The sequence below is a fragment of the Toxotes jaculatrix genome, chromosome 16 (assembly GCF_017976425.1).
Source record: "Toxotes jaculatrix isolate fToxJac2 chromosome 16, fToxJac2.pri, whole genome shotgun sequence".
NCBI lineage: Eukaryota > Metazoa > Chordata > Actinopteri > Toxotidae > Toxotes > Toxotes jaculatrix.
Genome location: NC_054409.1, coordinates 4,132,036 through 4,156,749, shown reverse-complemented (window position 1 = coordinate 4,156,749; position 24,714 = coordinate 4,132,036). Strand labels below are relative to the sequence as shown.

At 47.2% G+C, this 24,714-nt stretch overlaps 29 non-coding genes across 29 annotated transcripts; all 29 read right to left on the bottom strand.

Annotated features, from left to right (window-relative positions):
• Positions 1–96: 96 nt before the first annotated feature.
• LOC121196586 lies at positions 97–287 on the bottom strand. Its single transcript, XR_005896034.1, has one exon. It is a non-coding gene; the product is annotated as a U2 spliceosomal RNA (small nuclear RNA).
• A 577-nt stretch (positions 288–864) lies between these two features.
• On the bottom strand, positions 865–1,028 carry LOC121196384. The gene has a single exon (XR_005895848.1). It is a non-coding gene; the product is annotated as a U1 spliceosomal RNA (small nuclear RNA).
• Positions 1,029–2,192: 1,164 nt separating this feature from the next.
• On the bottom strand, positions 2,193–2,307 carry LOC121196101. Its single transcript, XR_005895581.1, has one exon. It is a non-coding gene; the product is annotated as a U5 spliceosomal RNA (small nuclear RNA).
• Positions 2,308–2,701: 394 nt separating this feature from the next.
• LOC121196584 lies at positions 2,702–2,892 on the bottom strand. Its single transcript, XR_005896032.1, has one exon. It is a non-coding gene; the product is annotated as a U2 spliceosomal RNA (small nuclear RNA).
• Positions 2,893–3,469: 577 nt separating this feature from the next.
• LOC121196383 lies at positions 3,470–3,633 on the bottom strand. Its single transcript, XR_005895847.1, has one exon. It is a non-coding gene; the product is annotated as a U1 spliceosomal RNA (small nuclear RNA).
• A 1,168-nt stretch (positions 3,634–4,801) lies between these two features.
• Positions 4,802–4,916, bottom strand: LOC121196100. Its single transcript, XR_005895580.1, has one exon. It is a non-coding gene; the product is annotated as a U5 spliceosomal RNA (small nuclear RNA).
• A 394-nt stretch (positions 4,917–5,310) lies between these two features.
• Positions 5,311–5,501, bottom strand: LOC121196697. Its single transcript, XR_005896137.1, has one exon. It is a non-coding gene; the product is annotated as a U2 spliceosomal RNA (small nuclear RNA).
• A 577-nt stretch (positions 5,502–6,078) lies between these two features.
• On the bottom strand, positions 6,079–6,243 carry LOC121196416. The gene has a single exon (XR_005895879.1). It is a non-coding gene; the product is annotated as a U1 spliceosomal RNA (small nuclear RNA).
• A 1,167-nt stretch (positions 6,244–7,410) lies between these two features.
• Positions 7,411–7,525, bottom strand: LOC121196099. Its single transcript, XR_005895579.1, has one exon. It is a non-coding gene; the product is annotated as a U5 spliceosomal RNA (small nuclear RNA).
• Positions 7,526–7,919: 394 nt separating this feature from the next.
• On the bottom strand, positions 7,920–8,110 carry LOC121196583. The gene has a single exon (XR_005896031.1). It is a non-coding gene; the product is annotated as a U2 spliceosomal RNA (small nuclear RNA).
• A 577-nt stretch (positions 8,111–8,687) lies between these two features.
• LOC121196382 lies at positions 8,688–8,851 on the bottom strand. Its single transcript, XR_005895846.1, has one exon. It is a non-coding gene; the product is annotated as a U1 spliceosomal RNA (small nuclear RNA).
• A 1,163-nt stretch (positions 8,852–10,014) lies between these two features.
• LOC121196098 lies at positions 10,015–10,129 on the bottom strand. The gene has a single exon (XR_005895578.1). It is a non-coding gene; the product is annotated as a U5 spliceosomal RNA (small nuclear RNA).
• A 394-nt stretch (positions 10,130–10,523) lies between these two features.
• Positions 10,524–10,714, bottom strand: LOC121196622. The gene has a single exon (XR_005896068.1). It is a non-coding gene; the product is annotated as a U2 spliceosomal RNA (small nuclear RNA).
• Positions 10,715–11,291: 577 nt separating this feature from the next.
• LOC121196422 lies at positions 11,292–11,455 on the bottom strand. Its single transcript, XR_005895885.1, has one exon. It is a non-coding gene; the product is annotated as a U1 spliceosomal RNA (small nuclear RNA).
• A 1,159-nt stretch (positions 11,456–12,614) lies between these two features.
• On the bottom strand, positions 12,615–12,731 carry LOC121196154. The gene has a single exon (XR_005895631.1). It is a non-coding gene; the product is annotated as a U5 spliceosomal RNA (small nuclear RNA).
• A 394-nt stretch (positions 12,732–13,125) lies between these two features.
• LOC121196582 lies at positions 13,126–13,316 on the bottom strand. Its single transcript, XR_005896030.1, has one exon. It is a non-coding gene; the product is annotated as a U2 spliceosomal RNA (small nuclear RNA).
• A 577-nt stretch (positions 13,317–13,893) lies between these two features.
• On the bottom strand, positions 13,894–14,057 carry LOC121196380. The gene has a single exon (XR_005895845.1). It is a non-coding gene; the product is annotated as a U1 spliceosomal RNA (small nuclear RNA).
• Positions 14,058–15,221: 1,164 nt separating this feature from the next.
• LOC121196097 lies at positions 15,222–15,336 on the bottom strand. The gene has a single exon (XR_005895577.1). It is a non-coding gene; the product is annotated as a U5 spliceosomal RNA (small nuclear RNA).
• Positions 15,337–15,726: 390 nt separating this feature from the next.
• On the bottom strand, positions 15,727–15,917 carry LOC121196581. Its single transcript, XR_005896029.1, has one exon. It is a non-coding gene; the product is annotated as a U2 spliceosomal RNA (small nuclear RNA).
• A 577-nt stretch (positions 15,918–16,494) lies between these two features.
• Positions 16,495–16,658, bottom strand: LOC121196379. The gene has a single exon (XR_005895844.1). It is a non-coding gene; the product is annotated as a U1 spliceosomal RNA (small nuclear RNA).
• A 518-nt stretch (positions 16,659–17,176) lies between these two features.
• On the bottom strand, positions 17,177–17,340 carry LOC121196378. Its single transcript, XR_005895843.1, has one exon. It is a non-coding gene; the product is annotated as a U1 spliceosomal RNA (small nuclear RNA).
• A 1,162-nt stretch (positions 17,341–18,502) lies between these two features.
• LOC121196096 lies at positions 18,503–18,617 on the bottom strand. Its single transcript, XR_005895576.1, has one exon. It is a non-coding gene; the product is annotated as a U5 spliceosomal RNA (small nuclear RNA).
• A 390-nt stretch (positions 18,618–19,007) lies between these two features.
• Positions 19,008–19,198, bottom strand: LOC121196580. The gene has a single exon (XR_005896028.1). It is a non-coding gene; the product is annotated as a U2 spliceosomal RNA (small nuclear RNA).
• Positions 19,199–19,775: 577 nt separating this feature from the next.
• On the bottom strand, positions 19,776–19,939 carry LOC121196377. Its single transcript, XR_005895842.1, has one exon. It is a non-coding gene; the product is annotated as a U1 spliceosomal RNA (small nuclear RNA).
• A 1,165-nt stretch (positions 19,940–21,104) lies between these two features.
• On the bottom strand, positions 21,105–21,219 carry LOC121196095. The gene has a single exon (XR_005895575.1). It is a non-coding gene; the product is annotated as a U5 spliceosomal RNA (small nuclear RNA).
• Positions 21,220–21,609: 390 nt separating this feature from the next.
• On the bottom strand, positions 21,610–21,800 carry LOC121196579. Its single transcript, XR_005896027.1, has one exon. It is a non-coding gene; the product is annotated as a U2 spliceosomal RNA (small nuclear RNA).
• A 577-nt stretch (positions 21,801–22,377) lies between these two features.
• On the bottom strand, positions 22,378–22,541 carry LOC121196376. Its single transcript, XR_005895841.1, has one exon. It is a non-coding gene; the product is annotated as a U1 spliceosomal RNA (small nuclear RNA).
• Positions 22,542–23,703: 1,162 nt separating this feature from the next.
• Positions 23,704–23,818, bottom strand: LOC121196094. The gene has a single exon (XR_005895574.1). It is a non-coding gene; the product is annotated as a U5 spliceosomal RNA (small nuclear RNA).
• A 390-nt stretch (positions 23,819–24,208) lies between these two features.
• LOC121196578 lies at positions 24,209–24,399 on the bottom strand. Its single transcript, XR_005896026.1, has one exon. It is a non-coding gene; the product is annotated as a U2 spliceosomal RNA (small nuclear RNA).
• Positions 24,400–24,714: the final 315 nt, after the last annotated feature.

The window sequence follows — 24,714 nt, the reverse complement described above, 5'->3', positions numbered from 1 at the left end:
TTGATAAAAACTTAGCCGCATTTTCCTTCAGCCACTGTAAAAGTTTGACTCCTAACTAAACATGCGTGTCAGAGCTTGATTTTCTACAAAGCAAGAGAAAGGTGCACCGTTCCCGGCGGCACTGCAATGCCAGGTCGATGCGTGGAGTGAGCGGAGCAAGCTCCCTTTTCAGCTCCCTCTCCTAAAAATGGGTTTAATACGTTATCCCCATATAGGGGACATATCAGATATTAAACTGATAAGAACAGATACTACACTTGATCTTAGCCAAAAGGCCGAGAAGCGATGAGGCCCAAGCGTTTGACGTCCAAATCAAGCTCTTGGTACAACCGTCACTTGTCGCGGTGTCCCGTTTGTAAGCCAGCTTATCGATTGCCGCCACTTAGCAACTCCGCCCATCTGTCTGCCGTGTACTTTTCCCTGCCGCTATACAAAGATGTTTGACCTTTCACCAACTCAAAAGGCTCAGCCATACGGCAAAGCCGGCCAAAAATAGCTTCAACTCATTGCTGTTCCACACCAAAGCCTAGAAATAAAGCATACTAGAACAACATCTAGCACACATTTCGTCCACAAACAAGCAGCAAAGTCGGACAGGAGAGCTCACACTTCATTTTGTCATGGAAAGGCCACGCCCACTTCCCCAATTCCAACGGGAACACGGGGAATTGTCATGACTAAACACGCCACTCTGTAGCGCACGCCAGAGAGCTTCTGCAGAGCAACACTGCCGCTTTGTGGACAGACTGCAAAAGCTGACATGTAACTCCAAATCAACAAAGCCACTTCACAAAACGGAGAGTCTTCAACAGGTTAGCGCATGGGCATTCCTGACACATTGTGTTTTCTTCTACACGCACGCAACAGGGGAGAGCGCGAACGCAGTCCCCCACTACCAGAAATTATGCAGTCGAGATTCCCACATTTGGGGAATTCGCAGGGGTCAGCACAGCCGGAGTGCAATGACTGAGCCTCGCCCTGGGTGAACCACCTTGTTGATCATGGTATCTCCCCTGCCAGGTAAGTATGAGCTGCAGCTGGAAGAGAGCGGGTGGTGGTCACCAGGCACCGCGCTCTGGCTGACGGTGCCTACAATGCATAATCCCACATTTCAGCGCCTTGAGCATCAGCTCCCCTTTGTCTGTTACATTTATGGCTGAAAAGACACAAACACTGCTGCAAATAGGCTGCGGCGTGCGGCAAACGCGCTTTGTTGGATCTACCCATCATGCACTGCTCTGCCAAAAACAAAGGAACACTGTGTGAAATGCCACTAGTCAAGCTGTCTCTTGGGAAAGAAAGCAAAGGCCCACGTGGGACACTTTTCAAAACATTTGACTAAATGAACTAAACACTGACATGAACTACTAACATGTATTGACTCAGCGAAAACCTTGGAGCTGATCTGGACTTTCCTGTGGTTTCCTCTTGTCCTTGTAACAGCAGTAGCTCCTCCCTTCCTTGTCAATAATTGTGCAGAAATATCTGAGGGCTTCTTTCTTCCTAAATCATAAGCAAGTCCTGTCCAGTCCAACTGTTTCTGCTCCTGTTTGACTTCTGAACTTGTCTCTGGCTGTGTGTCCACTTACTGCAGCCTCTGACATCAGACTGTAGAATCTTGATACATCAAAGGCATCAAAGGACAAACACACGCTCACACATACCGGTACTTATATCTTTGTGAGGACACTCTCTGGCATAATGCTTTCCCTCGCCCTAACCTCTCTCTCTCTTAGCATCTCAGACCTATGTCAGTACCAGTGCCTCTGTCAAAGAATACAAAAAAAAAAAAAAAACACTAGACCTGTACACACATAAAGTCATGTATTCATGTAGTCATCTGTGAATGTGTGTTTGATGAGTGCAAAGTGAAAATGCTGCATGAACCTTGTTTTTGTAAAAGCTTCTCTTGTTTCCTTTGCTTCTTACAACTGTATATTTTTCAAGCATCATCTGTCATATTGAAGAAATAAGTTCATTCAGTAGCGTTATTTCTTTTTTTACTGTCATCATGTACACTTTTCTTGTCTCAAAGACGGCAGCATCCCCACCAAAGCCTAAAAATAAAGTATACCAGCGAAATGACAACATCTAGCACACATTTCTTCCGCAAAGAAAGAGCAAAGTCGGACAGGGGAGCTCCCACTTGTGGCGCTCTATAAAGATGTTTGACTTTTCACCAACTCAAAAGGCTCAGCCATAAGGCCGAGCCAGCCAAAAATAACTTCAACTCATTGGTGTTCCTCTCCACGGAAGTCTTTAGTAAAAGGCGAAAGACTTGTGCGTTATGAAGAGAAACAAGAGTCAGAACAGGCCTGTCTCAGAGAGCAGCTGAGGACCCTAGTCGTCCCAGCTACCACCGTCGCGGTGTGCCTCCCTTGGCTTGCCGCGTGCTAAATCCCAGCCTCCCCTCCATTGCCCCCCCAGCATCTCCAGCCTGAAAAATCCAGGCCTGGCTTTTACATGGAGACTACAAAGTCTGGGAAACGATCAGGCGTCTTCAGGGAGTCCGCGACCAATCATCGTAGCTGAAGTGCACTGTGTTGTTGAGCGGGGTTCCCTGGGTGATATCAGTAAATCAACTGACTGGTTGTGCACAATTCACTTGATAAAAACTTAGCCGCATTTTCCTTCAGCCACTGTAAAAGTTTGACTCCTAACTAAACATGCGTGTCAGAGCTTGATTTTCTACAAAGCAAGAGAAAGGTGCACCGTTCCCGGCGGCACTGCAATGCCAGGTCGATGCGTGGAGTGAGCGGAGCAAGCTCCCTTTTCAGCTCCCTCTCCTAAAAATGGGTTTAATACGTTATCCCCATATAGGGGACATATCAGATATTAAACTGATAAGAACAGATACTACACTTGATCTTAGCCAAAAGGCCGAGAAGCGATGAGGCCCAAGCGTTTGACATCCAAATCAAGCTCTTGGTACAACCGTCACTTGTCGCGGTGTCCCGTTTGTAAGCCAGCTTATCGATTGCCGCCACTTAGCAACTCCGCCCATCTGTCTGCCGTGTACTTTTCCCTGCCGCTATACAAAGATGTTTGACCTTTCACCAACTCAAAAGGCTCAGCCATACGGCAAAGCCGGCCAAAAATAGCTTCAACTCATTGCTGTTCCACACCAAAGCCTAGAAATAAAGCATACTAGAAGAACATCTAGCACACATTTCGTCCACAAACAAGCAGCAAAGTCGGACAGGAGAGCTCACACTTCATTTTGTCATGGAAAGGCCACGCCCACTTCCCCAATTCCAACGGGAACACGGGGAATTGTCATGACTAAACACGCCACTCTGTAGCGCACGCCAGAGAGCTTCTGCAGAGCAACACTGCCGCTTTGTGGACAGACTGCAAAAGCTGACATGTAACTCCAAATCAACAAAGCCACTTCACAAAACGGAGAGTCTTCAACAGGTTAGCGCATGGGCATTCCTGACACATTGTGTTTTCTTCTACACGCACGCAACAGGGGAGAGCGCGAACGCAGTCCCCCACTACCAGAAATTATGCAGTCGAGATTCCCACATTTGGGGAATTCGCAGGGGTCAGCACAGCCGGAGTGCAATGACTGAGCCTCGCCCTGGGTGAACCACCTTGTTGATCATGGTATCTCCCCTGCCAGGTAAGTATGAGCTGCAGCTGGAAGAGAGCGGGTGGTGGTCACCAGGCACCGCGCTCTGGCTGACGGTGCCTACAATGCATAATCCCACATTTCAGCGCCTTGAGCATCAGCTCCCCTTTGTCTGTTACATTTATGGCTGAAAAGACACAAACACTGCTGCAAATAGGCTGCGGCGTGCGGCAAACGCGCTTTGTTGGATCTACCCATCATGCACTGCTCTGCCAAAAACAAAGGAACACTGTGTGAAATGCCACTAGTCAAGCTGTCTCTTGGGAAAGAAAGCAAAGGCCCACGTGGGACACTTTTCAAAACATTTGACTAAATGAACTAAACACTGACATGAACTACTAACATGTATTGACTCAGCGAAAACCTTGGAGCTGATCTGGACTTTCCTGTGGTTTCCTCTTGTCCTTGTAACAGCAGTAGCTCCTCCCTTCCTTGTCAATAATTGTGCAGAAATATCTGAGGGCTTCTTTCTTCCTAAATCATAAGCAAGTCCTGTCCAGTCCAACTGTTTCTGCTCCTGTTTGACTTCTGAACTTGTCTCTGGCTGTGTGTCCACTTACTGCAGCCTCTGACATCAAACTGTAGAATCTTGATACATCAAAGGCATCAAAGGACAAACACACGCTCACACATACCGGTACTTATATCTTTGTGAGGACACTCTCTGGCATAATGCTTTCCCTCGCCCTAACCTCTCTCTCTCTTAGCATCTCAGACCTATGTCAGTACCAGTGCCTCTGTCAAAGAATACAAAAAAAAAAAAAAAAAAAACACTAGACCTGTACACACATAAAGTCATGTATTCATGTAGTCATCTGTGAATGTGTGTTTGATGAGTGCAAAGTGAAAATGCTGCATGAACCTTGTTTTTGTAAAAGCTTCTCTTGTTTCCTTTGCTTCTTACAACTGTATATTTTTCAAGCATCATCTGTCATATTGAAGAAATAAGTTCATTCAGTAGCGTTATTTCTTTTTTTACTGTCATCATGTACACTTTTCTTGTCTCAAAGACACCAGCATCCCCACCAAAGCCTAAAAATAAAGTATACCAGCGAAATGACAACATCTAGCACACATTTCTTCCGCAAAGAAAGAGCAAAGTCGGACAGGGGAGCTCCCACTTGTGGCGCTCTATAAAGATGTTTGACTTTTCACCAACTCAAAAGGCTCAGCCATAAGGCCGAGCCAGCCAAAAATAACTTCAACTCATTGGTGTTCCTCTCCACGGAAGTCTTTAGTAAAAGGCGAAAGACTTGTGCGTTATGAAGAGAAACAAGAGTCAGAACAGGCCTGTCTCAGAGAGCAGCTGAGGACCCTAGTCGTCCCAGCTACCACCGTCGCGGTGTGCCTCCCTTGGCTTGCCGCGTGCTAAATCCCAGCCTCCCCTCCATTGCCCCCCCAGCATCTCCAGCCTGAAAAATCCAGGCCTGGCTTTTACATGGAGACTACAAAGTCTGGGAAACGATCAGGCGTCTTCAGGGAGTCCGCGACCAATCATCGTAGCTGAAGTGCACTGTGTTGTTGAGCGGGGTTCCCTGGGTGATATCAGTAAATCAACTGACTGGTTGTGCACAATTCACTTGATAAAAACTTAGCCGCATTTTCCTTCAGCCACTGTAAAAGTTTGACTCCTAACTAAACATGCGTGTCAGAGCTTGATTTTCTACAAAGCAAGAGAAAGGTGCACCGTTCCCGGCGGCACTGCAATGCCAGGTCGATGCGTGGAGTGAGCGGAGCAAGCTCCCTTTTCAGCTCCCTCTCCTAAAAATGGGTTTAATACGTTATCCCCATATAGGGGACATAACAGGTATTAAACTGATAAGAACAGATACTAGACTTGATCTTAGCCAAAAGGCCGAGAAGCGATGAGGCCCAAGCGTTTGACGTCCAAATCAAGCTCTTGGTACAACCGTCACTTGTCGCGGTGTCCCGTTTGTAAGCCAGCTTATCGATTGCCGCCACTTAGCAACTCCGCCCATCTGTCTGCCGTGTACTTTTCCCTGCCGCTATACAAAGATGTTTGACCTTTCACCAACTCAAAAGGCTCAGCCATACGGCAAAGCCGGCCAAAAATAGCTTCAACTCATTGCTGTTCCACACCAAAGCCTAGAAATAAAGCATACTAGAACAACATCTAGCACACATTTCTTCCACAAACAAGCAGCACAGTCGGACAGGAGAGCTCACACTTCATTTTGTCATGGAAAGGCCACGCCCACTTCCCCAATTCCAACGGGAACACGGGGAATTGTCATGACTAAACACGCCACTCTGTAGCGCACGCCAGAGAGCTTCTGCAGAGCAACACTGCCGCTTTGTGGACAGACTGCAAAAGCTGACATGTAACTCCAAATCAACAAAGCCACTTCACAAAACGGAGAGTCTTCAACAGGTTAGCGCATGGGCATTCCTGACACATTGTGTTTTCTTCTACACGCACGCAACAGGGGAGAGCGCGAACGCAGTCCCCCACTACCAGAAATTATGCAGTCGAGATTCCCACATTTGGGGGAATTCGCAGGGGTCAGCACAGCCGGAGTGCAATGACTGAGCCTCGCCCTGGGTGAACCACCTTGTTGATCATGGTATCTCCCCTGCCAGGTAAGTATGAGCTGCAGCTGGAAGAGAGCGGGTGGTGGTCACCAGGCACCGCGCTCTGGCTGACGGTGCCTACAATGCATAATCCCACATTTCAGCGCCTTGAGCATCAGCTCCCCTTTGTCTGTTACATTTATGGCTGAAAAGACACAAACACTGCTGCAAATAGGCTGCGGCGTGCGGCAAACGCGCTTTGTTGGATCTACCCATCATGCACTGCTCTGCCAAAAACAAAGGAACACTGTGTGAAATGCCACTAGTCAAGCTGTCTCTTGGGAAAGAAAGCAAAGGCCCACGTGGGACACTTTTCAAAACATTTGACTAAATGAACTAAACACTGACATGAACTACTAACATGTATTGACTCAGCGAAAACCTTGGAGCTGATCTGGACTTTCCTGTGGTTTCCTCTTGTCCTTGTAACAGCAGTAGCTCCTCCCTTCCTTGTCAATAATTGTGCAGAAATATCTGAGGGCTTCTTTCTTCCTAAATCATAAGCAAGTCCTGTCCAGTCCAACTGTTTCTGCTCCTGTTTGACTTCTGAACTTGTCTCTGGCTGTGTGTCCACTTACTGCAGCCTCTGACATCAAACTGTAGAATCTTGATACATCAAAGGCATCAAAGGACAAACACACGCTCACACATACCGGTACTTATATCTTTGTGAGGACACTCTCTGGCATAATGCTTTCCCTCGCCCTAACCTCTCTCTCTCTTAGCATCTCAGACCTATGTCAGTACCAGTGCCTCTGTCAAAGAATACAAAAAAAAAAAAAAAAAAACACTAGACCTGTACACACATAAAGTCATGTATTCATGTAGTCATCTGTGAATGTGTGTTTGATGAGTGCAAAGTGAAAATGCTGCATGAACCTTGTTTTTGTAAAAGCTTCTCTTGTTTCCTTTGCTTCTTACAACTGTATATTTTTCAAGCATCATCTGTCATATTGAAGAAATAAGTTCATTCAGTAGCGTTATTTCTTTTTTTACTGTCATCATGTACACTTTTCTTGTCTCAAAGACACCAGCATCCCCACCAAAGCCTAAAAATAAAGTATACCAGCGAAATGACAACATCTAGCACACATTTCTTCCGCAAAGAAAGAGCAAAGTCGGACAGGGGAGCTCCCACTTGTGGCGCTCTATAAAGATGTTTGACTTTTCACCAACTCAAAAGGCTCAGCCATAAGGCCGAGCCAGCCAAAAATAACTTCAACTCATTGGTGTTCCTCTCCACGGAAGTCTTTAGTAAAAGGCGAAAGACTTGTGCGTTATGAAGAGAAACAAGAGTCAGAACAGGCCTGTTTCAGAGAGCAGCTGAGGACCCTAGTCGTCCCAGCTACCACCGTCGCGGTGTGCCTCCCTTGGCTTGCCGCGTGCTAAATCCCAGCCTCCCCTCCATTGCCCCCCCAGCATCTCCAGCCTGAAAAATCCAGGCCTGGCTTTTACATGGAGACTACAAAGTCTGGGAAACGATCAGGCGTCTTCAGGGAGTCCGCGACCAATCATCGTAGCTGAAGTGCACTGTGTTGTTGAGCGGGGTTCCCTGGGTGATATCAGTAAATCAACTGACTGGTTGTGCACAATTCACTTGATAAAAACTTAGCCGCATTTTCCTTCAGCCACTGTAAAAGTTTGACTCCTAACTAAACATGCGTGTCAGAGCTTGATTTTCTACAAAGCAAGAGAAAGGTGCACCGTTCCCGGCGGCACTGCAATGCCAGGTCGATGCGTGGAGTGAGCGGAGCAAGCTCCCTTTTCAGCTCCCTCTCCTAAAAATGGGTTTAATACGTTATCCCCATATAGGGGACATATCAGATATTAAACTGATAAGAACAGATACTACACTTGATCTTAGCCAAAAGGCCGAGAAGCGATGAGGCCCAAGCGTTTGACGTCCAAATCAAGCTCTTGGTACAACCGTCACTTGTCGCGGTGTCCCGTTTGTAAGCCAGCTTATCGATTGCCGCCACTTAGCAACTCCGCCCATCTGTCTGCCGTGTACTTTTCCCTGCCGCTATACAAAGATGTTTGACCTTTCACCAACTCAAAAGGCTCAGCCATACGGCAAAGCCGGCCAAAAATAGCTTCAACTCATTGCTGTTCCACACCAAAGCCTAGAAATAAAGCATACTAGAAGAACATCTAGCACACATTTCTTCCACAAACAAGCAGCACAGTCGGACAGGAAAACTCACACTTCATTTTGTCATGGAAAGGCCACGCCCACTTCCCCAATTCCAACGGGAACACGGGGAATTGTCATGACTAAACACGCCACTCTGTAGCGCACGCCAGAGAGCTTCTGCAGAGCAACACTGCCGCTTTGTGGACAGACTGCAAAAGCTGACATGTAACTCCAAATCAACAAAGCCACTTCACAAAACGGAGAGCCTTCAGCAGGTTAGCACATGGGCATTCCTGACACATTGTGTTTTCTTCTACACGCACGCAACAGGGGAGAGCGCGAACGCAGTCCCCCACTACCAGAAATTATGCAGTCGAGATTCCCACATTTGGGGAATTCGCAGGGGTCAGCACAGCCGGAGTGCAATGACTGAGCCTCGCCCTGGGTGAACCACCTTGTTGATCATGGTATCTCCCCTGCCAGGTAAGTATGAGCTGCAGCTGGAAGAGAGCGGGTGGTGGTCACCAGGCACCGCGCTCTGGCTGACGGTGCCTACAATGCATAATCCCACATTTCAGCGCCTTGAGCATCAGCTCCCCTTTGTCTGTTACATTTATGGCTGAAAAGACACAAACACTGCTGCAAATAGGCTGCGGCGTGCGGCAAACGCGCTTTGTTGGATCTACCCATCATGCACTGCTCTGCCAAAAACAAAGGAACACTGTGTGAAATGCCACTAGTCAAGCTGTCTCTTGGGAAAGAAAGCAAAGGCCCACGTGGGACACTTTTCAAAACATTTGACTAAATGAACTAAACACTGACATGAACTACTAACATGTATTGACTCAGCGAAAACCTTGGAGCTGATCTGGACTTTCCTGTGGTTTCCTCTTGTCCTTGTAACAGCAGTAGCTCCTCCCTTCCTTGTCAATAATTGTGCAGAAATATCTGAGGGCTTCTTTCTTCCTAAATCATAAGCAAGTCCTGTCCAGTCCAACTGTTTCTGCTCCTGTTTGACTTCTGAACTTGTCTCTGGCTGTGTGTCCACTTACTGCAGCCTCTGACATCAGACTGTAGAATCTTGATACATCAAAGGCATCAAAGGACAAACACACGCTCACACATACCGGTACTTATATCTTTGTGAGGACACTCTCTGGCATAATGCTTTCCCTCGCCCTAACCTCTCTCTCTCTTAGCATCTCAGACCTATGTCAGTACCAGTGCCTCTGTCAAAGAATACAAAAAAAAAAAAAAACACTAGACCTGTACACACATAAAGTCATGTATTCATGTAGTCATCTGTGAATGTGTGTTTGATGAGTGCAAAGTGAAAATGCTGCATGAACCTTGTTTTTGTAAAAGCTTCTCTTGTTTCCTTTGCTTCTTACAACTGTATATTTTTCAAGCATCATCTGTCATATTGAAGAAATAAGTTCATTCAGTAGCGTTATTTCTTTTTTTACTGTCATCATGTACACTTTTCTTGTCTCAAAGACACCAGCATCCCCACCAAAGCCTAAAAATAAAGTATACCAGCAAAATGACAACATCTAGCACATATTTCTTCCGCAAAGAAAGAGCAAAGTCGGACAGGGGAGCTCCCACTTGTGGCGCTCTATAAAGATGTTTGACTTTTCACCAACTCAAAAGGCTCAGCCATAAGGCCGAGCCAGCCAAAAATAACTTCAACTCATTGGTGTTCCTCTCCACGGAAGTCTTTAGTAAAAGGCGAAAGACTTGTGCGTTATGAAGAGAAACAAGAGTCAGAACAGGCCTGTCTCAGAGAGCAGCTGAGGACCCTAGTCGTCCCAGCTACCACCGTCGCGGTGTGCCTCCCTTGGCTTGCCGCGTGCTAAATCCCAGCCTCCCCTCCATTGCCCCCCCAGCATCTCCAGCCTGAAAAATCCAGGCCTGGCTTTTACATGGAGACTACAAAGTCTGGGAAACGATCAGGCGTCTTCAGGGAGTCCGCGACCAATCATCGTAGCTGAAGTGCACTGTGTTGTTGAGCGGGGTTCCCTGGGTGATATCAGTAAATCAACTGACTGGTTGTGCACAATTCACTTGATAAAAACTTAGCCGCATTTTCCTTCAGCCACTGTAAAAGTTTGACTCCTAACTAAACATGCGTGTCAGAGCTTGATTTTCTACAAAGCAAGAGAAAGGTGCACCGTTCCCGGCAGCACTGCAATGCCAGGTCGATGCGTGGAGTGAGCGGAGCAAGCTCCCTTTTCAGCTCCCTCTCCTAAAAATGGGTTTAATACGTTATCCCCATATAGGGGACATATCAGATATTAAACTGATAAGAACAGATACTACACTTGATCTTAGCCAAAAGGCCGAGAAGCGATGAGGCCCAAGCGTTTGACGTCCAAATCAAGCTCTTGGTACAACCGTCACTTGTCGCGGTGTCCCGTTTGTAAGCCAGCTTATCGATTGCCGCCACTTAGCAACTCCGCCCATCTGTCTGCCGTGTACTTTTCCCTGCCGCTATACAAAGATGTTTGACCTTTCACCAACTCAAAAGGCTCAGCCATACGGCAAAGCCGGCCAAAAATAGCTTCAACTCATTGCTGTTCCACACCAAAGCCTAGAAATAAAGCATACTAGAAGAACATCTAGCACACATTTCTTCCACAAACAAGCAGCACAGTCGGACAGGAGAGCTCACACTTCATTTTGTCATGGAAAGGCCACGCCCACTTCCCCAATTCCAACGGGAACACGGGGAATTGTCATGACTAAACACGCCACTCTGTAGCGCACGCCAGAGAGCTTCTGCAGAGCAACACTGCCGCTTTGTGGACAGACTGCAAAAGCTGACATGTAACTCCAAATCAACAAAGCCACTTCACAAAACGGAGAGTCTTCAACAGGTTAGCGCATGGGCATTCCTGACACATTGTGTTTTCTTCTACACGCACGCAACAGGGGAGAGCGCGAACGCAGTCCCCCACTACCAGAAATTATGCAGTCGAGATTCCCACATTTGGGGAGTTCGCAGGGGTCAACACAGCCGGAGTGCAATGACTGAGCCTCGCCCTGGGTGAACCACCTTGTTGATCATGGTATCTCCCCTGCCAGGTAAGTATGAGCTGCAGCTGGAAGAGAGCGGGTGGTGGTCACCAGGCACCGCGCTCTGGCTGACGGTGCCTACAATGCATAATCCCACATTTCAGCGCCTTGAGCATCAGCTCCCCTTTGTCTGTTACATTTATGGCTGAAAAGACACAAACACTGCTGCAAATAGGCTGCGGCGTGCGGCAAACGCGCTTTGTTGGATCTACCCATCATGCACTGCTCTGCCAAAAACAAAGGAACACTGTGTGAAATGCCACTAGTCAAGCTGTCTCTTGGGAAAGAAAGCAAAGGCCCACGTGGGACACTTTTCAAAACATTTGACTAAATGAACTAAACACTGACATGAACTACTAACATGTATTGACTCAGCGAAAACCTTGGAGCTGATCTGGACTTTCCTGTGGTTTCCTCTTGTCCTTGTAACAGCAGTAGCTCCTCCCTTCCTTGTCAATAATTGTGCAGAAATATCTGAGGGCTTCTTTCTTCCTAAATCATAAGCAAGTCCTGTCCAGTCCAACTGTTTCTGCTCCTGTTTGACTTCTGAACTTGTCTCTGGCTGTGTGTCCACTTACTGCAGCCTCTGACATCAGACTGTAGAATCTTGATACATCAAAGGCATCAAAGGACAAACACACGCTCACACATACCGGTACTTATATCTTTGTGAGGACACTCTCTGGCATAATGCTTTCCCTCGCCCTAACCTCTCTCTCTCTTAGCATCTCAGACCTATGTCAGTACCTGTGCCTCTGTCAAAGAATACAAAAAAAAAAAAACACTAGACCTGTACACACATAAAGTCATGTATTCATGTAGTCATCTGTGAATGTGTGTTTGATGAGTGCAAAGTGAAAATGCTGCATGAACCTTGTTTTTGTAAAAGCTTCTCTTGTTTCCTTTGCTTCTTACAACTGTATATTTTTCAAGCATCATCTGTCATATTGAAGAAATAAGTTCATTCAGTAGCGTTATTTCTTTTTTTACTGTCATCATGTACACTTTTCTTGTCTCGAAGACGGCAGCATCCCCACCAAAGCCTAAAAATAAAGTATACCAGCGAAATGACAACATCTAGCACACATTTCTTCCGCAAAGAAAGAGCAAAGTCGGACAGGGGAGCTCCCACTTGTGGCGCTCTATAAAGATGTTTGACTTTTCACCAACTCAAAAGGCTCAGCTATAAGGCCGAGCCAGCCAAAAATAACTTCAACTCATTGGTGTTCCTCTCCACGGAAGTCTTTAGTAAAAGGCGAAAGACTTGTGCGTTATGAAGAGAAACAAGAGTCAGAACAGGCCTGTCTCAGAGAGCAGCTGAGGACCCTAGTCGTCCCAGCTACCACCGTCGCGGTGTGCCTCCCTTGGCTTGCCGCGTGCTAAATCCCAGCCTCCCCTCCATTGCCCCCCCAGCATCTCCAGCCTGAAAAATCCAGGCCTGGCTTTTACATGGAGACTACAAAGTCTGGGAAACGATCAGGCGTCTTCAGGGAGTCCGCGACCAATCATCGTAGCTGAAGTGCACTGTGTTGTTGAGCGGGGTTCCCTGGGTGATATCAGTAAATCAACTGACTGGTTGTGCACAATTCACTTGATAAAAACTTAGCCGCATTTTCCTTCAGCCACTGTAAAAGTTTGACTCCTAACTAAACATGCGTGTCAGAGCTTGATTTTCTACAAAGCAAGAGAAAGGTGCACCGTTCCCGGCGGCACTGCAATGCCAGGTCGATGCGTGGAGTGAGCGGAGCAAGCTCCCTTTTCAGCTCCCTCTCCTAAAAATGGGTTTAATACGTTATCCCCATATAGGGGACATATCAGATATTAAACTGATAAGAACAGATACTACACTTGATCTTAGCCAAAAGGCCGAGAAGCGATGAGGCCCAAGCGTTTGACGTCCAAATCAAGCTCTTGGTACAACCGTCACTTGTCGCGGTGTCCCGTTTGTAAGCCAGCTTATCGATTGCCGCCACTTAGCAACTCCGCCCATCTGTCTGCCGTGTACTTTTCCCTGCCGCTATACAAAGATGTTTGACCTTTCACCAACTCAAAAGGCTCAGCCATACGGCAAAGCCGGCCAAAAATAGCTTCAACTCATTGCTGTTCCACACCAAAGCCTAGAAATAAAGCATACTAGAACAACATCTAGCACACATTTCGTCCACAAACAAGCAGCAAAGTCGGACAGGAGAGCTCACACTTCATTTTGTCATGGAAAGGCCACGCCCACTTCCCCAATTCCAACGGGAACACGGGGAATTGTCATGACTAAACACGCCACTCTGTAGCGCACGCCAGAGAGCTTCTGCAGAGCAACACTGCCGCTTTGTGGACAGACTGCAAAAGCTGACATGTAACTCCAAATCAACAAAGCCACTTCACAAAACGGAGAGTCTTCAACAGGTTAGCGCATGGGCATTCCTGACACATTGTGTTTTCTTCTACACGCACGCAACAGGGGAGAGCGCGAACGCAGTCCCCCACTACCAGAAATTATGCAGTCGAGATTCCCACATTTGGGGAATTCGCAGGGGTCAGCACAGCCGGAGTGCAATGACTGAGCCTCGCCCTGGGTGAACCACCTTGTTGATCATGGTATCTCCCCTGCCAGGTAAGTATGAGCTGCAGCTGGAAGAGAGCGGGTGGTGGTCACCAGGCACCGCGCTCTGGCTGACGGTGCCTACAATGCATAATCCCACATTTCAGCGCCTTGAGCATCAGCTCCCCTTTGTCTGTTACATTTATGGCTGAAAAGACACAAACACTGCTGCAAATAGGCTGCGGCGTGCGGCAAACGCGCTTTGTTGGATCTACCCATCATGCACTGCTCTGCCAAAAACAAAGGAACACTGTGTGAAATGCCACTAGTCAAGCTGTCTCTTGGGAAAGAAAGCAAAGGCCCACGTGGGACACTTTTCAAAACATTTGACTAAATGAACTAAACACTGACATGAACTACTAACATGTATTGACTCAGCGAAAACCTTGGAGCTGATCTGGACTTTCCTGTGGTTTCCTCTTGTCCTTGTAACAGCAGTAGCTCCTCCCTTCCTTGTCAATAATTGTGCAGAAATATCTGAGGGCTTCTTTCTTCCTAAATCATAAGCAAGTCCTGTCCAGTCCAACTGTTTCTGCTCCTGTTTGACTTCTGAACTTGTCTCTGGCTGTGTGTCCACTTACTGCAGCCTCTGACATCAGACTGTAGAATCTTGATACATCAAAGGCATCAAAGGACAAACACACGCTCACACATACCGGTACTTATATCTTTGTGAGGACACTCTCTGGCATAATGCTTTCCCTCGCCCTAACCTCTCTCTCTCTTAGCATCTCAGACCTATGTCAGTACCAGTGCCTCTGTCAAAGAATACAAAAAAAAAAAAAAAACACTAGACCTGTACACACATAAAGTCATGTATTCATGTAGTCATCTGTGAATGTGTGTTTGATGAGTGCAAAGTGAAAATGCTGCATGAACCTTGTTTTTGTAAAAGCTTCTCTTGTTTCCTTTGCTTCTTACAACTGTATATTTTTCAAGCATCATCTGTCATATTGAAGAAATAAGTTCATTCAGTAGCGTTATTTCTTTTTTTACTGTCATCATGTACACTTTTCTTGTCTCAAAGACGGCAGCATCCCCACCAAAGCCTAAAAATAAAGTATACCAGCGAAATGACAACATCTAGCACACATTTCTTCCGCAAAGAAAGAGCAAAGTCGGACAGGGGAGCTCCCACTTGTGGCGCTCTATAAAGATGTTTGACTTTTCACCAACTCAAAAGGCTCAGCCATAAGGCCGAGCCAGCCAAAAATAACTTCAACTCATTGGTGTTCCTCTCCACGGAAGTCTTTAGTAAAAGGCGAAAGACTTGTGCGTTATGAAGAGAAACAAGAGTCAGAACAGGCCTGTCTCAGAGAGCAGCTGAGGACCCTAGTCGTCCCAGCTACCACCGTCGCGGTGCGCCTCCCTTGGCTTGCCGCGTGCTAAATCCCAGCCTCCCCTCCACCCCCCACCACCTCCAGCCTGAAAAATCCAGGCCTGGCTTTTACATGGAGACTACAAAGTCTGGGAAACGATCAGGCGTCTTCAGGGAGTCCGCGACCAATCATCGTAGCTGAAGTGCACTGTGTTGTTGAGCGGGGTTCCCTGGGTGATATCAGTAAATCAACTGACTGGTTGTGCACAATTCACTTGATAAAAACTTAGCCGCATTTTCCTAAAGCCACTGTAAAAGTTTGACTCCTAACTAAACATGCGTGTCAGAGCTTGATTTTCTACAAAGCAAGAGAAAGGTGCACCGTTCCCGGCGGCACTGCAATGCCAGGTCGATGCGTGGAGTGAGCGGAGCAAGCTCCCTTTTCAGCTCCCTCTCCTAAAAATGGGTTTAATACGTTATCCCCATATAGGGGACATATCAGATATTAAACTGATAAGAACAGATACTACACTTGATCTTAGCCAAAAGGCCGAGAAGCGATGAGGCCCAAGCGTTTGACGTCCAAATCAAGCTCTTGGTACAACCGTCACTTGTCGCGGTGTCCCGTTTGTAAGCCAGCTTATCGATTGCCGCCACTTAGCAACTCCGCCCATCTGTCTGCCGTGTACTTTTCCCTGCCGCTATACAAAGATGTTTGACCTTTCACCAACTCAAAAGGCTCAGCCATACGGCAAAGCCGGCCAAAAATAGCTTCAACTCATTGCTGTTCCACACCAAAGCCTAGAAATAAAGCATACTAGAAGAACATCTAGCACACATTTCTTCCACAAACAAGCAGCACAGTCGGACAGGAGAGCTCACACTTCATTTTGTCATGGAAAGGCCACGCCCACTTCCCCAATTCCAACGGGAACACGGGGAATTGTCATGACTAAACACGCCACTCTGTAGCGCACGCCAGAGAGCTTCTGCAGAGCAACACTGCCGCTTTGTGGACAGACTGCAAAAGCTGACATGTAACTCCAAATCAACAAAGCCACTTCACAAAACGGAGAGTCTTCAACAGGTTAGCGCATGGGCATTCCTGACACATTGTGTTTTCTTCTACACGCACGCAACAGGGGAGAGCGCGAACGCAGTCCCCCACTACCAGAAATTATGCAGTCGAGATTCCCACATTTGGGGAATTCGCAGGGGTCAGCACAGCCGGAGTGCAATGACTGAGCCTCGCCCTGGGTGAACCACCTTGTTGATCATGGTATCTCCCCTGCCAGGTAAGTATGAGCTGCAGCTGGAAGAGAGCGGGTGGTGGTCACCAGGCACCGCGCTCTGGCTGACGGTGCCTACAATGCATAATCCCACATTTCAGCGCCTTGAGCATCAGCTCCCCTTTGTCTGTTACATTTATGGCTGAAAAGACACAAACACTGCTGCAAATAGGCTGCGGCGTGCGGCAAACGCGCTTTGTTGGATCTACCCATCATGCACTGCTCTGCCAAAAACAAAGGAACACTGTGTGAAATGCCACTAGTCAAGCTGTCTCTTATCATTTTGTCATGGAAAGGCCACGCCCACTTCCCCAATTCCAACGGGAACACGGGGAATTGTCATGACTAAACACGCCACTCTGTAGCGCACGCCAGAGAGCTTCTGCAGAGCAACACTGCCGCTTTGTGGACAGACTGCAAAAGCTGACATGTAACTCCAAATCAACAAAGCCACTTCACAAAACGGAGAGTCTTCAACAGGTTAGCGCATGGGCATTCCTGACACATTGTGTTTTCTTCTACACGCACGCAACAGGGGAGAGCGCGAACGCAGTCCCCCACTACCAGAAATTATGCAGTCGAGATTCCCACATTTGGGGAATTCGCAGGGGTCAGCACAGCCGGAGTGCAATGACTGAGCCTCGCCCTGGGTGAACCACCTTGTTGATCATGGTATCTCCCCTGCCAGGTAAGTATGAGCTGCAGCTGGAAGAGAGCGGGTGGTGGTCACCAGGCACCGCGCTCTGGCTGACGGTGCCTACAATGCATAATCCCACATTTCAGCGCCTTGAGCATCAGCTCCCCTTTGTCTGTTACATTTATGGCTGAAAAGACACAAACACTGCTGCAAATAGGCTGCGGCGTGCGGCAAACGCGCTTTGTTGGATCTACCCATCATGCACTGCTCTGCCAAAAACAAAGGAACACTGTGTGAAATGCCACTAGTCAAGCTGTCTCTTGGGAAAGAAAGCAAAGGCCCACGTGGGACACTTTTCAAAACATTTGACTAAATGAACTAAACACTGACATGAACTACTAACATGTATTGACTCAGCGAAAACCTTGGAGCTGATCTGGACTTTCCTGTGGTTTCCTCTTGTCCTTGTAACAGCAGTAGCTCCTCCCTTCCTTGTCAATAATTGTGCAGAAATATCTGAGGGCTTCTTTCTTCCTAAATCATAAGCAAGTCCTGTCCAGTCCAACTGTTTCTGCTCCTGTTTGACTTCTGAACTTGTCTCTGGCTGTGTGTCCACTTACTGCAGCCTCTGACATCAGACTGTAGAATCTTGATACATCAAAGGCATCAAAGGACAAACACACGCTCACACATACCGGTACTTATATCTTTGTGAGGACACTCTCTGGCATAATGCTTTCCCTCGCCCTAACCTCTCTCTCTCTTAGCATCTCAGACCTATGTCAGTACCAGTGCCTCTGTCAAAGAATACAAAAAAAAAAAAAAAACACTAGACCTGTACACACATAAAGTCATGTATTCATGTAGTCATCTGTGAATGTGTGTTTGATGAGTGCAAAGTGAAAATGCTGCATGAACCTTGTTTTTGTAAAAGCTTCTCGTTTCCTTTGCTTCTTACAACTGTATATTTTTCAAGCATCATCTGTCATATTGAAGAAATAAGTTCATTCAGTAGCGTTATTTCTTTTTTTACTGTCATCATGTACACTTTTCTTGTCTCAAAGACGGCAGCATCCCCACCAAAGCCTAAAAATAAAGTATACCAGCGAAATGACAACATCTAGCACACATTTCTTCCGCAAAGAAAGAGCAAAGTCGGACAGGGGAGCTCCCACTTGTGGCGCTCTATAAAGATGTTTGACTTTTCACCAACTCAAAAGGCTCAGCCATAAGGCCGAGCCAGCCAAAAATAACTTCAACTCATTGGTGTTCCTCTCCACGGAAGTCTTTAGTAAAAGGCGAAAGACTTGTGCGTTATGAAGAGAAACAAGAGTCAGAACAGGCCTGTCTCAGAGAGCAGCTGAGGACCCTAGTCGTCCCAGCTACCACCGTCGCGGTGCGCCTCCCTTGGCTTGCCGCGTGCTAAATCCCAGCCTCCCCTCCACCCCCCACCACCTCCAGCCTGAAAAATCCAGGCCTGGCTTTTACATGGAGACTACAAAGTCTGGGAAACGATCAGGCGTCTTCAGGGAGTCCGCGACCAATCATCGTAGCTGAAGTGCACTGTGTTGTTGAGCGGGGTTCCCTGGGTGATATCAGTAAATCAACTGACTGGTTGTGCACAATTCACTTGATAAAAACTTAGCCGCATTTTCCTTCAGCCACTGTAAAAGTTTGACTCCTAACTAAACATGCGTGTCAGAGCTTGATTTTCTACAAAGCAAGAGAAAGGTGCACCGTTCCCGGCGGCACTGCAATGCCAGGTCGATGCGTGGAGTGAGCGGAGCAAGCTCCCTTTTCAGCTCCCTCTCCTAAAAATGGGTTTAATACGTTATCCCCATATAGGGGACATATCAGATATTAAACTGATAAGAACAGATACTACACTTGATCTTAGCCAAAAGGCCGAGAAGCGATGAGGCCCAAGCGTTTGACGTCCAAATCAAGCTCTTGGTACAACCGTCACTTGTCGCGGTGTCCCGTTTGTAAGCCAGCTTATCGATTGCCGCCACTTAGCAACTCCGCCCATCTGTCTGCCGTGTACTTTTCCCTGCCGCTATACAAAGATGTTTGACCTTTCACCAACTCAAAAGGCTCAGCCATACGGCAAAGCCGGCCAAAAATAGCTTCAACTCATTGCTGTTCCACACCAAAGCCTAGAAATAAAGCATACTAGAAGAACATCTAGCACACATTTCTTCCACAAACAAGCAGCACAGTCGGACAGGAGAGCTCACACTTCATTTTGTCATGGAAAGGCCACGCCCACTTCCCCAATTCCAACGGGAACACGGGGAATTGTCATGACTAAACACGCCACTCTGTAGCGCACGCCAGAGAGCTTCTGCAGAGCAACACTGCCGCTTTGTGGACAGACTGCAAAAGCTGACATGTAACTCCAAATCAACAAAGCCACTTCACAAAACGGAGAGTCTTCAACAGGTTAGCGCATGGGCATTCCTGACACATTGTGTTTTCTTCTACACGCACGCAACAGGGGAGAGCGCGAACGCAGTCCCCCACTACCAGAAATTATGCAGTCGAGATTCCCACATTTGGGGAATTCGCAGGGGTCAGCACAGCCGGAGTGCAATGACTGAGCCTCGCCCTGGGTGAACCACCTTGTTGATCATGGTATCTCCCCTGCCAGGTAAGTATGAGCTGCAGCTGGAAGAGAGCGGGTGGTGGTCACCAGGCACCGCGCTCTGGCTGACGGTGCCTACAATGCATAATCCCACATTTCAGCGCCTTGAGCATCAGCTCCCCTTTGTCTGTTACATTTATGGCTGAAAAGACACAAACACTGCTGCAAATAGGCTGCGGCGTGCGGCAAACGCGCTTTGTTGGATCTACCCATCATGCACTGCTCTGCCAAAAACAAAGGAACACTGTGTGAAATGCCACTAGTCAAGCTGTCTCTTGGGAAAGAAAGCAAAGGCCCACGTGGGACACTTTTCAAAACATTTGACTAAATGAACTAAACACTGACATGAACTACTAACATGTATTGACTCAGCGAAAACCTTGGAGCTGATCTGGACTTTCCTGTGGTTTCCTCTTGTCCTTGTAACAGCAGTAGCTCCTCCCTTCCTTGTCAATAATTGTGCAGAAATATCTGAGGGCTTCTTTCTTCCTAAATCATAAGCAAGTCCTGTCCAGTCCAACTGTTTCTGCTCCTGTTTGACTTCTGAACTTGTCTCTGGCTGTGTGTCCACTTACTGCAGCCTCTGACATCAGACTGTAGAATCTTGATACATCAAAGGCATCAAAGGACAAACACACGCTCACACATACCGGTACTTATATCTTTGTGAGGACACTCTCTGGCATAATGCTTTCCCTCGCCCTAACCTCTCTCTCTCTTAGCATCTCAGACCTATGTCAGTACCAGTGCCTCTGTCAAAGAATACAAAAAAAAAAAACAAAACACTAGACCTGTACACACATAAAGTCATGTATTCATGTAGTCATCTGTGAATGTGTGTTTGATGAGTGCAAAGTGAAAATGCTGCATGAACCTTGTTTTTGTAAAAGCTTCTCTTGTTTCCTTTGCTTCTTACAACTGTATATTTTTCAAGCATCATCTGTCATATTGAAGAAATAAGTTCATTCAGTAGCGTTATTTCTTTTTTTACTGTCATCATGTACACTTTTCTTGTCTCAAAGACGGCAGCATCCCCACCAAAGCCTAAAAATAAAGTATACCAGCGAAATGACAACATCTAGCACACATTTCTTCCGCAAAGAAAGAGCAAAGTCGGACAGGGGAGCTCCCACTTGTGGCGCTCTATAAAGATGTTTGACTTTTCACCAACTCAAAAGGCTCAGCCATAAGGCCGAGCCAGCCAAAAATAACTTCAACTCATTGGTGTTCCTCTCCACGGAAGTCTTTAGTAAAAGGCGAAAGACTTGTGCGTTATGAAGAGAAACAAGAGTCAGAACAGGCCTGTCTCAGAGAGCAGCTGAGGACCCTAGTCGTCCCAGCTACCACCGTCGCGGTGCGCCTCCCTTGGCTTGCCGCGTGCTAAATCCCAGCCTCCCCTCCACCCCCCACCACCTCCAGCCTGAAAAATCCAGGCCTGGCTTTTACATGGAGACTACAAAGTCTGGGAAACGATCAGGCGTCTTCAGGGAGTCCGCGACCAATCATCGTAGCTGAAGTGCACTGTGTTGTTGAGCGGGGTTCCCTGGGTGATATCAGTAAATCAACTGACTGGTTGTGCACAATTCACTTGATAAAAACTTAGCCGCATTTTCCTAAAGCCACTGTAAAAGTTTGACTCCTAACTAAACATGCGTGTCAGAGCTTGATTTTCTACAAAGCAAGAGAAAGGTGCACCGTTCCCGGCGGCACTGCAATGCCAGGTCGATGCGTGGAGTGAGCGGAGCAAGCTCCCTTTTCAGCTCCCTCTCCTAAAAATGGGTTTAATACGTTATCCCCATATAGGGGACATATCAGATATTAAACTGATAAGAACAGATACTACACTTGATCTTAGCCAAAAGGCCGAGAAGCGATGAGGCCCAAGCGTTTGACGTCCAAATCAAGCTCTTGGTACAACCGTCACTTGTCGCGGTGTCCCGTTTGTAAGCCAGCTTATCGATTGCCGCCACTTAGCAACTCCGCCCATCTGTCTGCCGTGTACTTTTCCCTGCCGCTATACAAAGATGTTTGACCTTTCACCAACTCAAAAGGCTCAGCCATACGGCAAAGCCGGCCAAAAATAGCTTCAACTCATTGCTGTTCCACACCAAAGCCTAGAAATAAAGCATACTAGAAGAACATCTAGCACACATTTCTTCCACAAACAAGCAGCACAGTCGGACAGGAGAGCTCACACTTCATTTTGTCATGGAAAGGCCACGCCCACTTCCCCAATTCCAACGGGAACACGGGGAATTGTCATGACTAAACACGCCACTCTGTAGCGCACGCCAGAGAGCTTCTGCAGAGCAACACTGCCGCTTTGTGGACAGACTGCAAAAGCTGACATGTAACTCCAAATCAACAAAGCCACTTCACAAAACGGAGAGTCTTCAACAGGTTAGCGCATGGGCATTCCTGACACATTGTGTTTTCTTCTACACGCACGCAACAGGGGAGAGCGCGAACGCAGTCCCCCACTACCAGAAATTATGCAGTCGAGATTCCCACATTTGGGGAATTCGCAGGGGTCAGCACAGCCGGAGTGCAATGACTGAGCCTCGCCCTGGGTGAACCACCTTGTTGATCATGGTATCTCCCCTGCCAGGTAAGTATGAGCTGCAGCTGGAAGAGAGCGGGTGGTGGTCACCAGGCACCGCGCTCTGGCTGACGGTGCCTACAATGCATAATCCCACATTTCAGCGCCTTGAGCATCAGCTCCCCTTTGTCTGTTACATTTATGGCTGAAAAGACACAAACACTGCTGCAAATAGGCTGCGGCGTGCGGCAAACGCGCTTTGTTGGATCTACCCATCATGCACTGCTCTGCCAAAAACAAAGGAACACTGTGTGAAATGCCACTAGTCAAGCTGTCTCTTGGGAAAGAAAGCAAAGGCCCACGTGGGACACTTTTCAAAACATTTGACTAAATGAACTAAACACTGACATGAACTACTAACATGTATTGACTCAGCGAAAACCTTGGAGCTGATCTGGACTTTCCTGTGGTTTCCTCTTGTCCTTGTAACAGCAGTAGCTCCTCCCTTCCTTGTCAATAATTGTGCAGAAATATCTGAGGGCTTCTTTCTTCCTAAATCATAAGCAAGTCCTGTCCAGTCCAACTGTTTCTGCTCCTGTTTGACTTCTGAACTTGTCTCTGGCTGTGTGTCCACTTACTGCAGCCTCTGACATCAGACTGTAGAATCTTGATACATCAAAGGCATCAAAGGACAAACACACGCTCACACATACCGGTACTTATATCTTTGTGAGGACACTCTCTGGCATAATGCTTTCCCTCGCCCTAACCTCTCTCTCTCTTAGCATCTCAGACCTATGTCAGTACCAGTGCCTCTGTCAAAGAATACAAAAAAAAAAAAAAAACACTAGACCTGTACACACATAAAGTCATGTATTCATGTAGTCATCTGTGAATGTGTGTTTGATGAGTGCAAAGTGAAAATGCTGCATGAACCTTGTTTTTGTAAAAGCTTCTCGTTTCCTTTGCTTCTTACAACTGTATATTTTTCAAGCATCATCTGTCATATTGAAGAAATAAGTTCATTCAGTAGCGTTATTTCTTTTTTTACTGTCATCATGTACACTTTTCTTGTCTCAAAGACGGCAGCATCCCCACCAAAGCCTAAAAATAAAGTATACCAGCGAAATGACAACATCTAGCACACATTTCTTCCGCAAAGAAAGAGCAAAGTCGGACAGGGGAGCTCCCACTTGTGGCGCTCTATAAAGATGTTTGACTTTTCACCAACTCAAAAGGCTCAGCCATAAGGCCGAGCCAGCCAAAAATAACTTCAACTCATTGGTGTTCCTCTCCACGGAAGTCTTTAGTAAAAGGCGAAAGACTTGTGCGTTATGAAGAGAAACAAGAGTCAGAACAGGCCTGTCTCAGAGAGCAGCTGAGGACCCTAGTCGTCCCAGCTACCACCGTCGCGGTGCGCCTCCCTTGGCTTGCCGCGTGCTAAATCCCAGCCTCCCCTCCACCCCCCACCACCTCCAGCCTGAAAAATCCAGGCCTGGCTTTTACATGGAGACTACAAAGTCTGGGAAACGATCAGGCGTCTTCAGGGAGTCCGCGACCAATCATCGTAGCTGAAGTGCACTGTGTTGTTGAGCGGGGTTCCCTGGGTGATATCAGTAAATCAACTGACTGGTTGTGCACAATTCACTTGATAAAAACTTAGCCGCATTTTCCTTCAGCCACTGTAAAAGTTTGACTCCTAACTAAACATGCGTGTCAGAGCTTGATTTTCTACAAAGCAAGAGAAAGGTGCACCGTTCCCGGCGGCACTGCAATGCCAGGTCGATGCGTGGAGTGAGCGGAGCAAGCTCCCTTTTCAGCTCCCTCTCCTAAAAATGGGTTTAATACGTTATCCCCATATAGGGGACATATCAGATATTAAACTGATAAGAACAGATACTACACTTGATCTTAGCCAAAAGGCCGAGAAGCGATGAGGCCCAAGCGTTTGACGTCCAAATCAAGCTCTTGGTACAACCGTCACTTGTCGCGGTGTCCCGTTTGTAAGCCAGCTTATCGATTGCCGCCACTTAGCAACTCCGCCCATCTGTCTGCCGTGTACTTTTCCCTGCCGCTATACAAAGATGTTTGACCTTTCACCAACTCAAAAGGCTCAGCCATACGGCAAAGCCGGCCAAAAATAGCTTCAACTCATTGCTGTTCCACACCAAAGCCTAGAAATAAAGCATACTAGAAGAACATCTAGCACACATTTCTTCCACAAACAAGCAGCACAGTCGGACAGGAGAG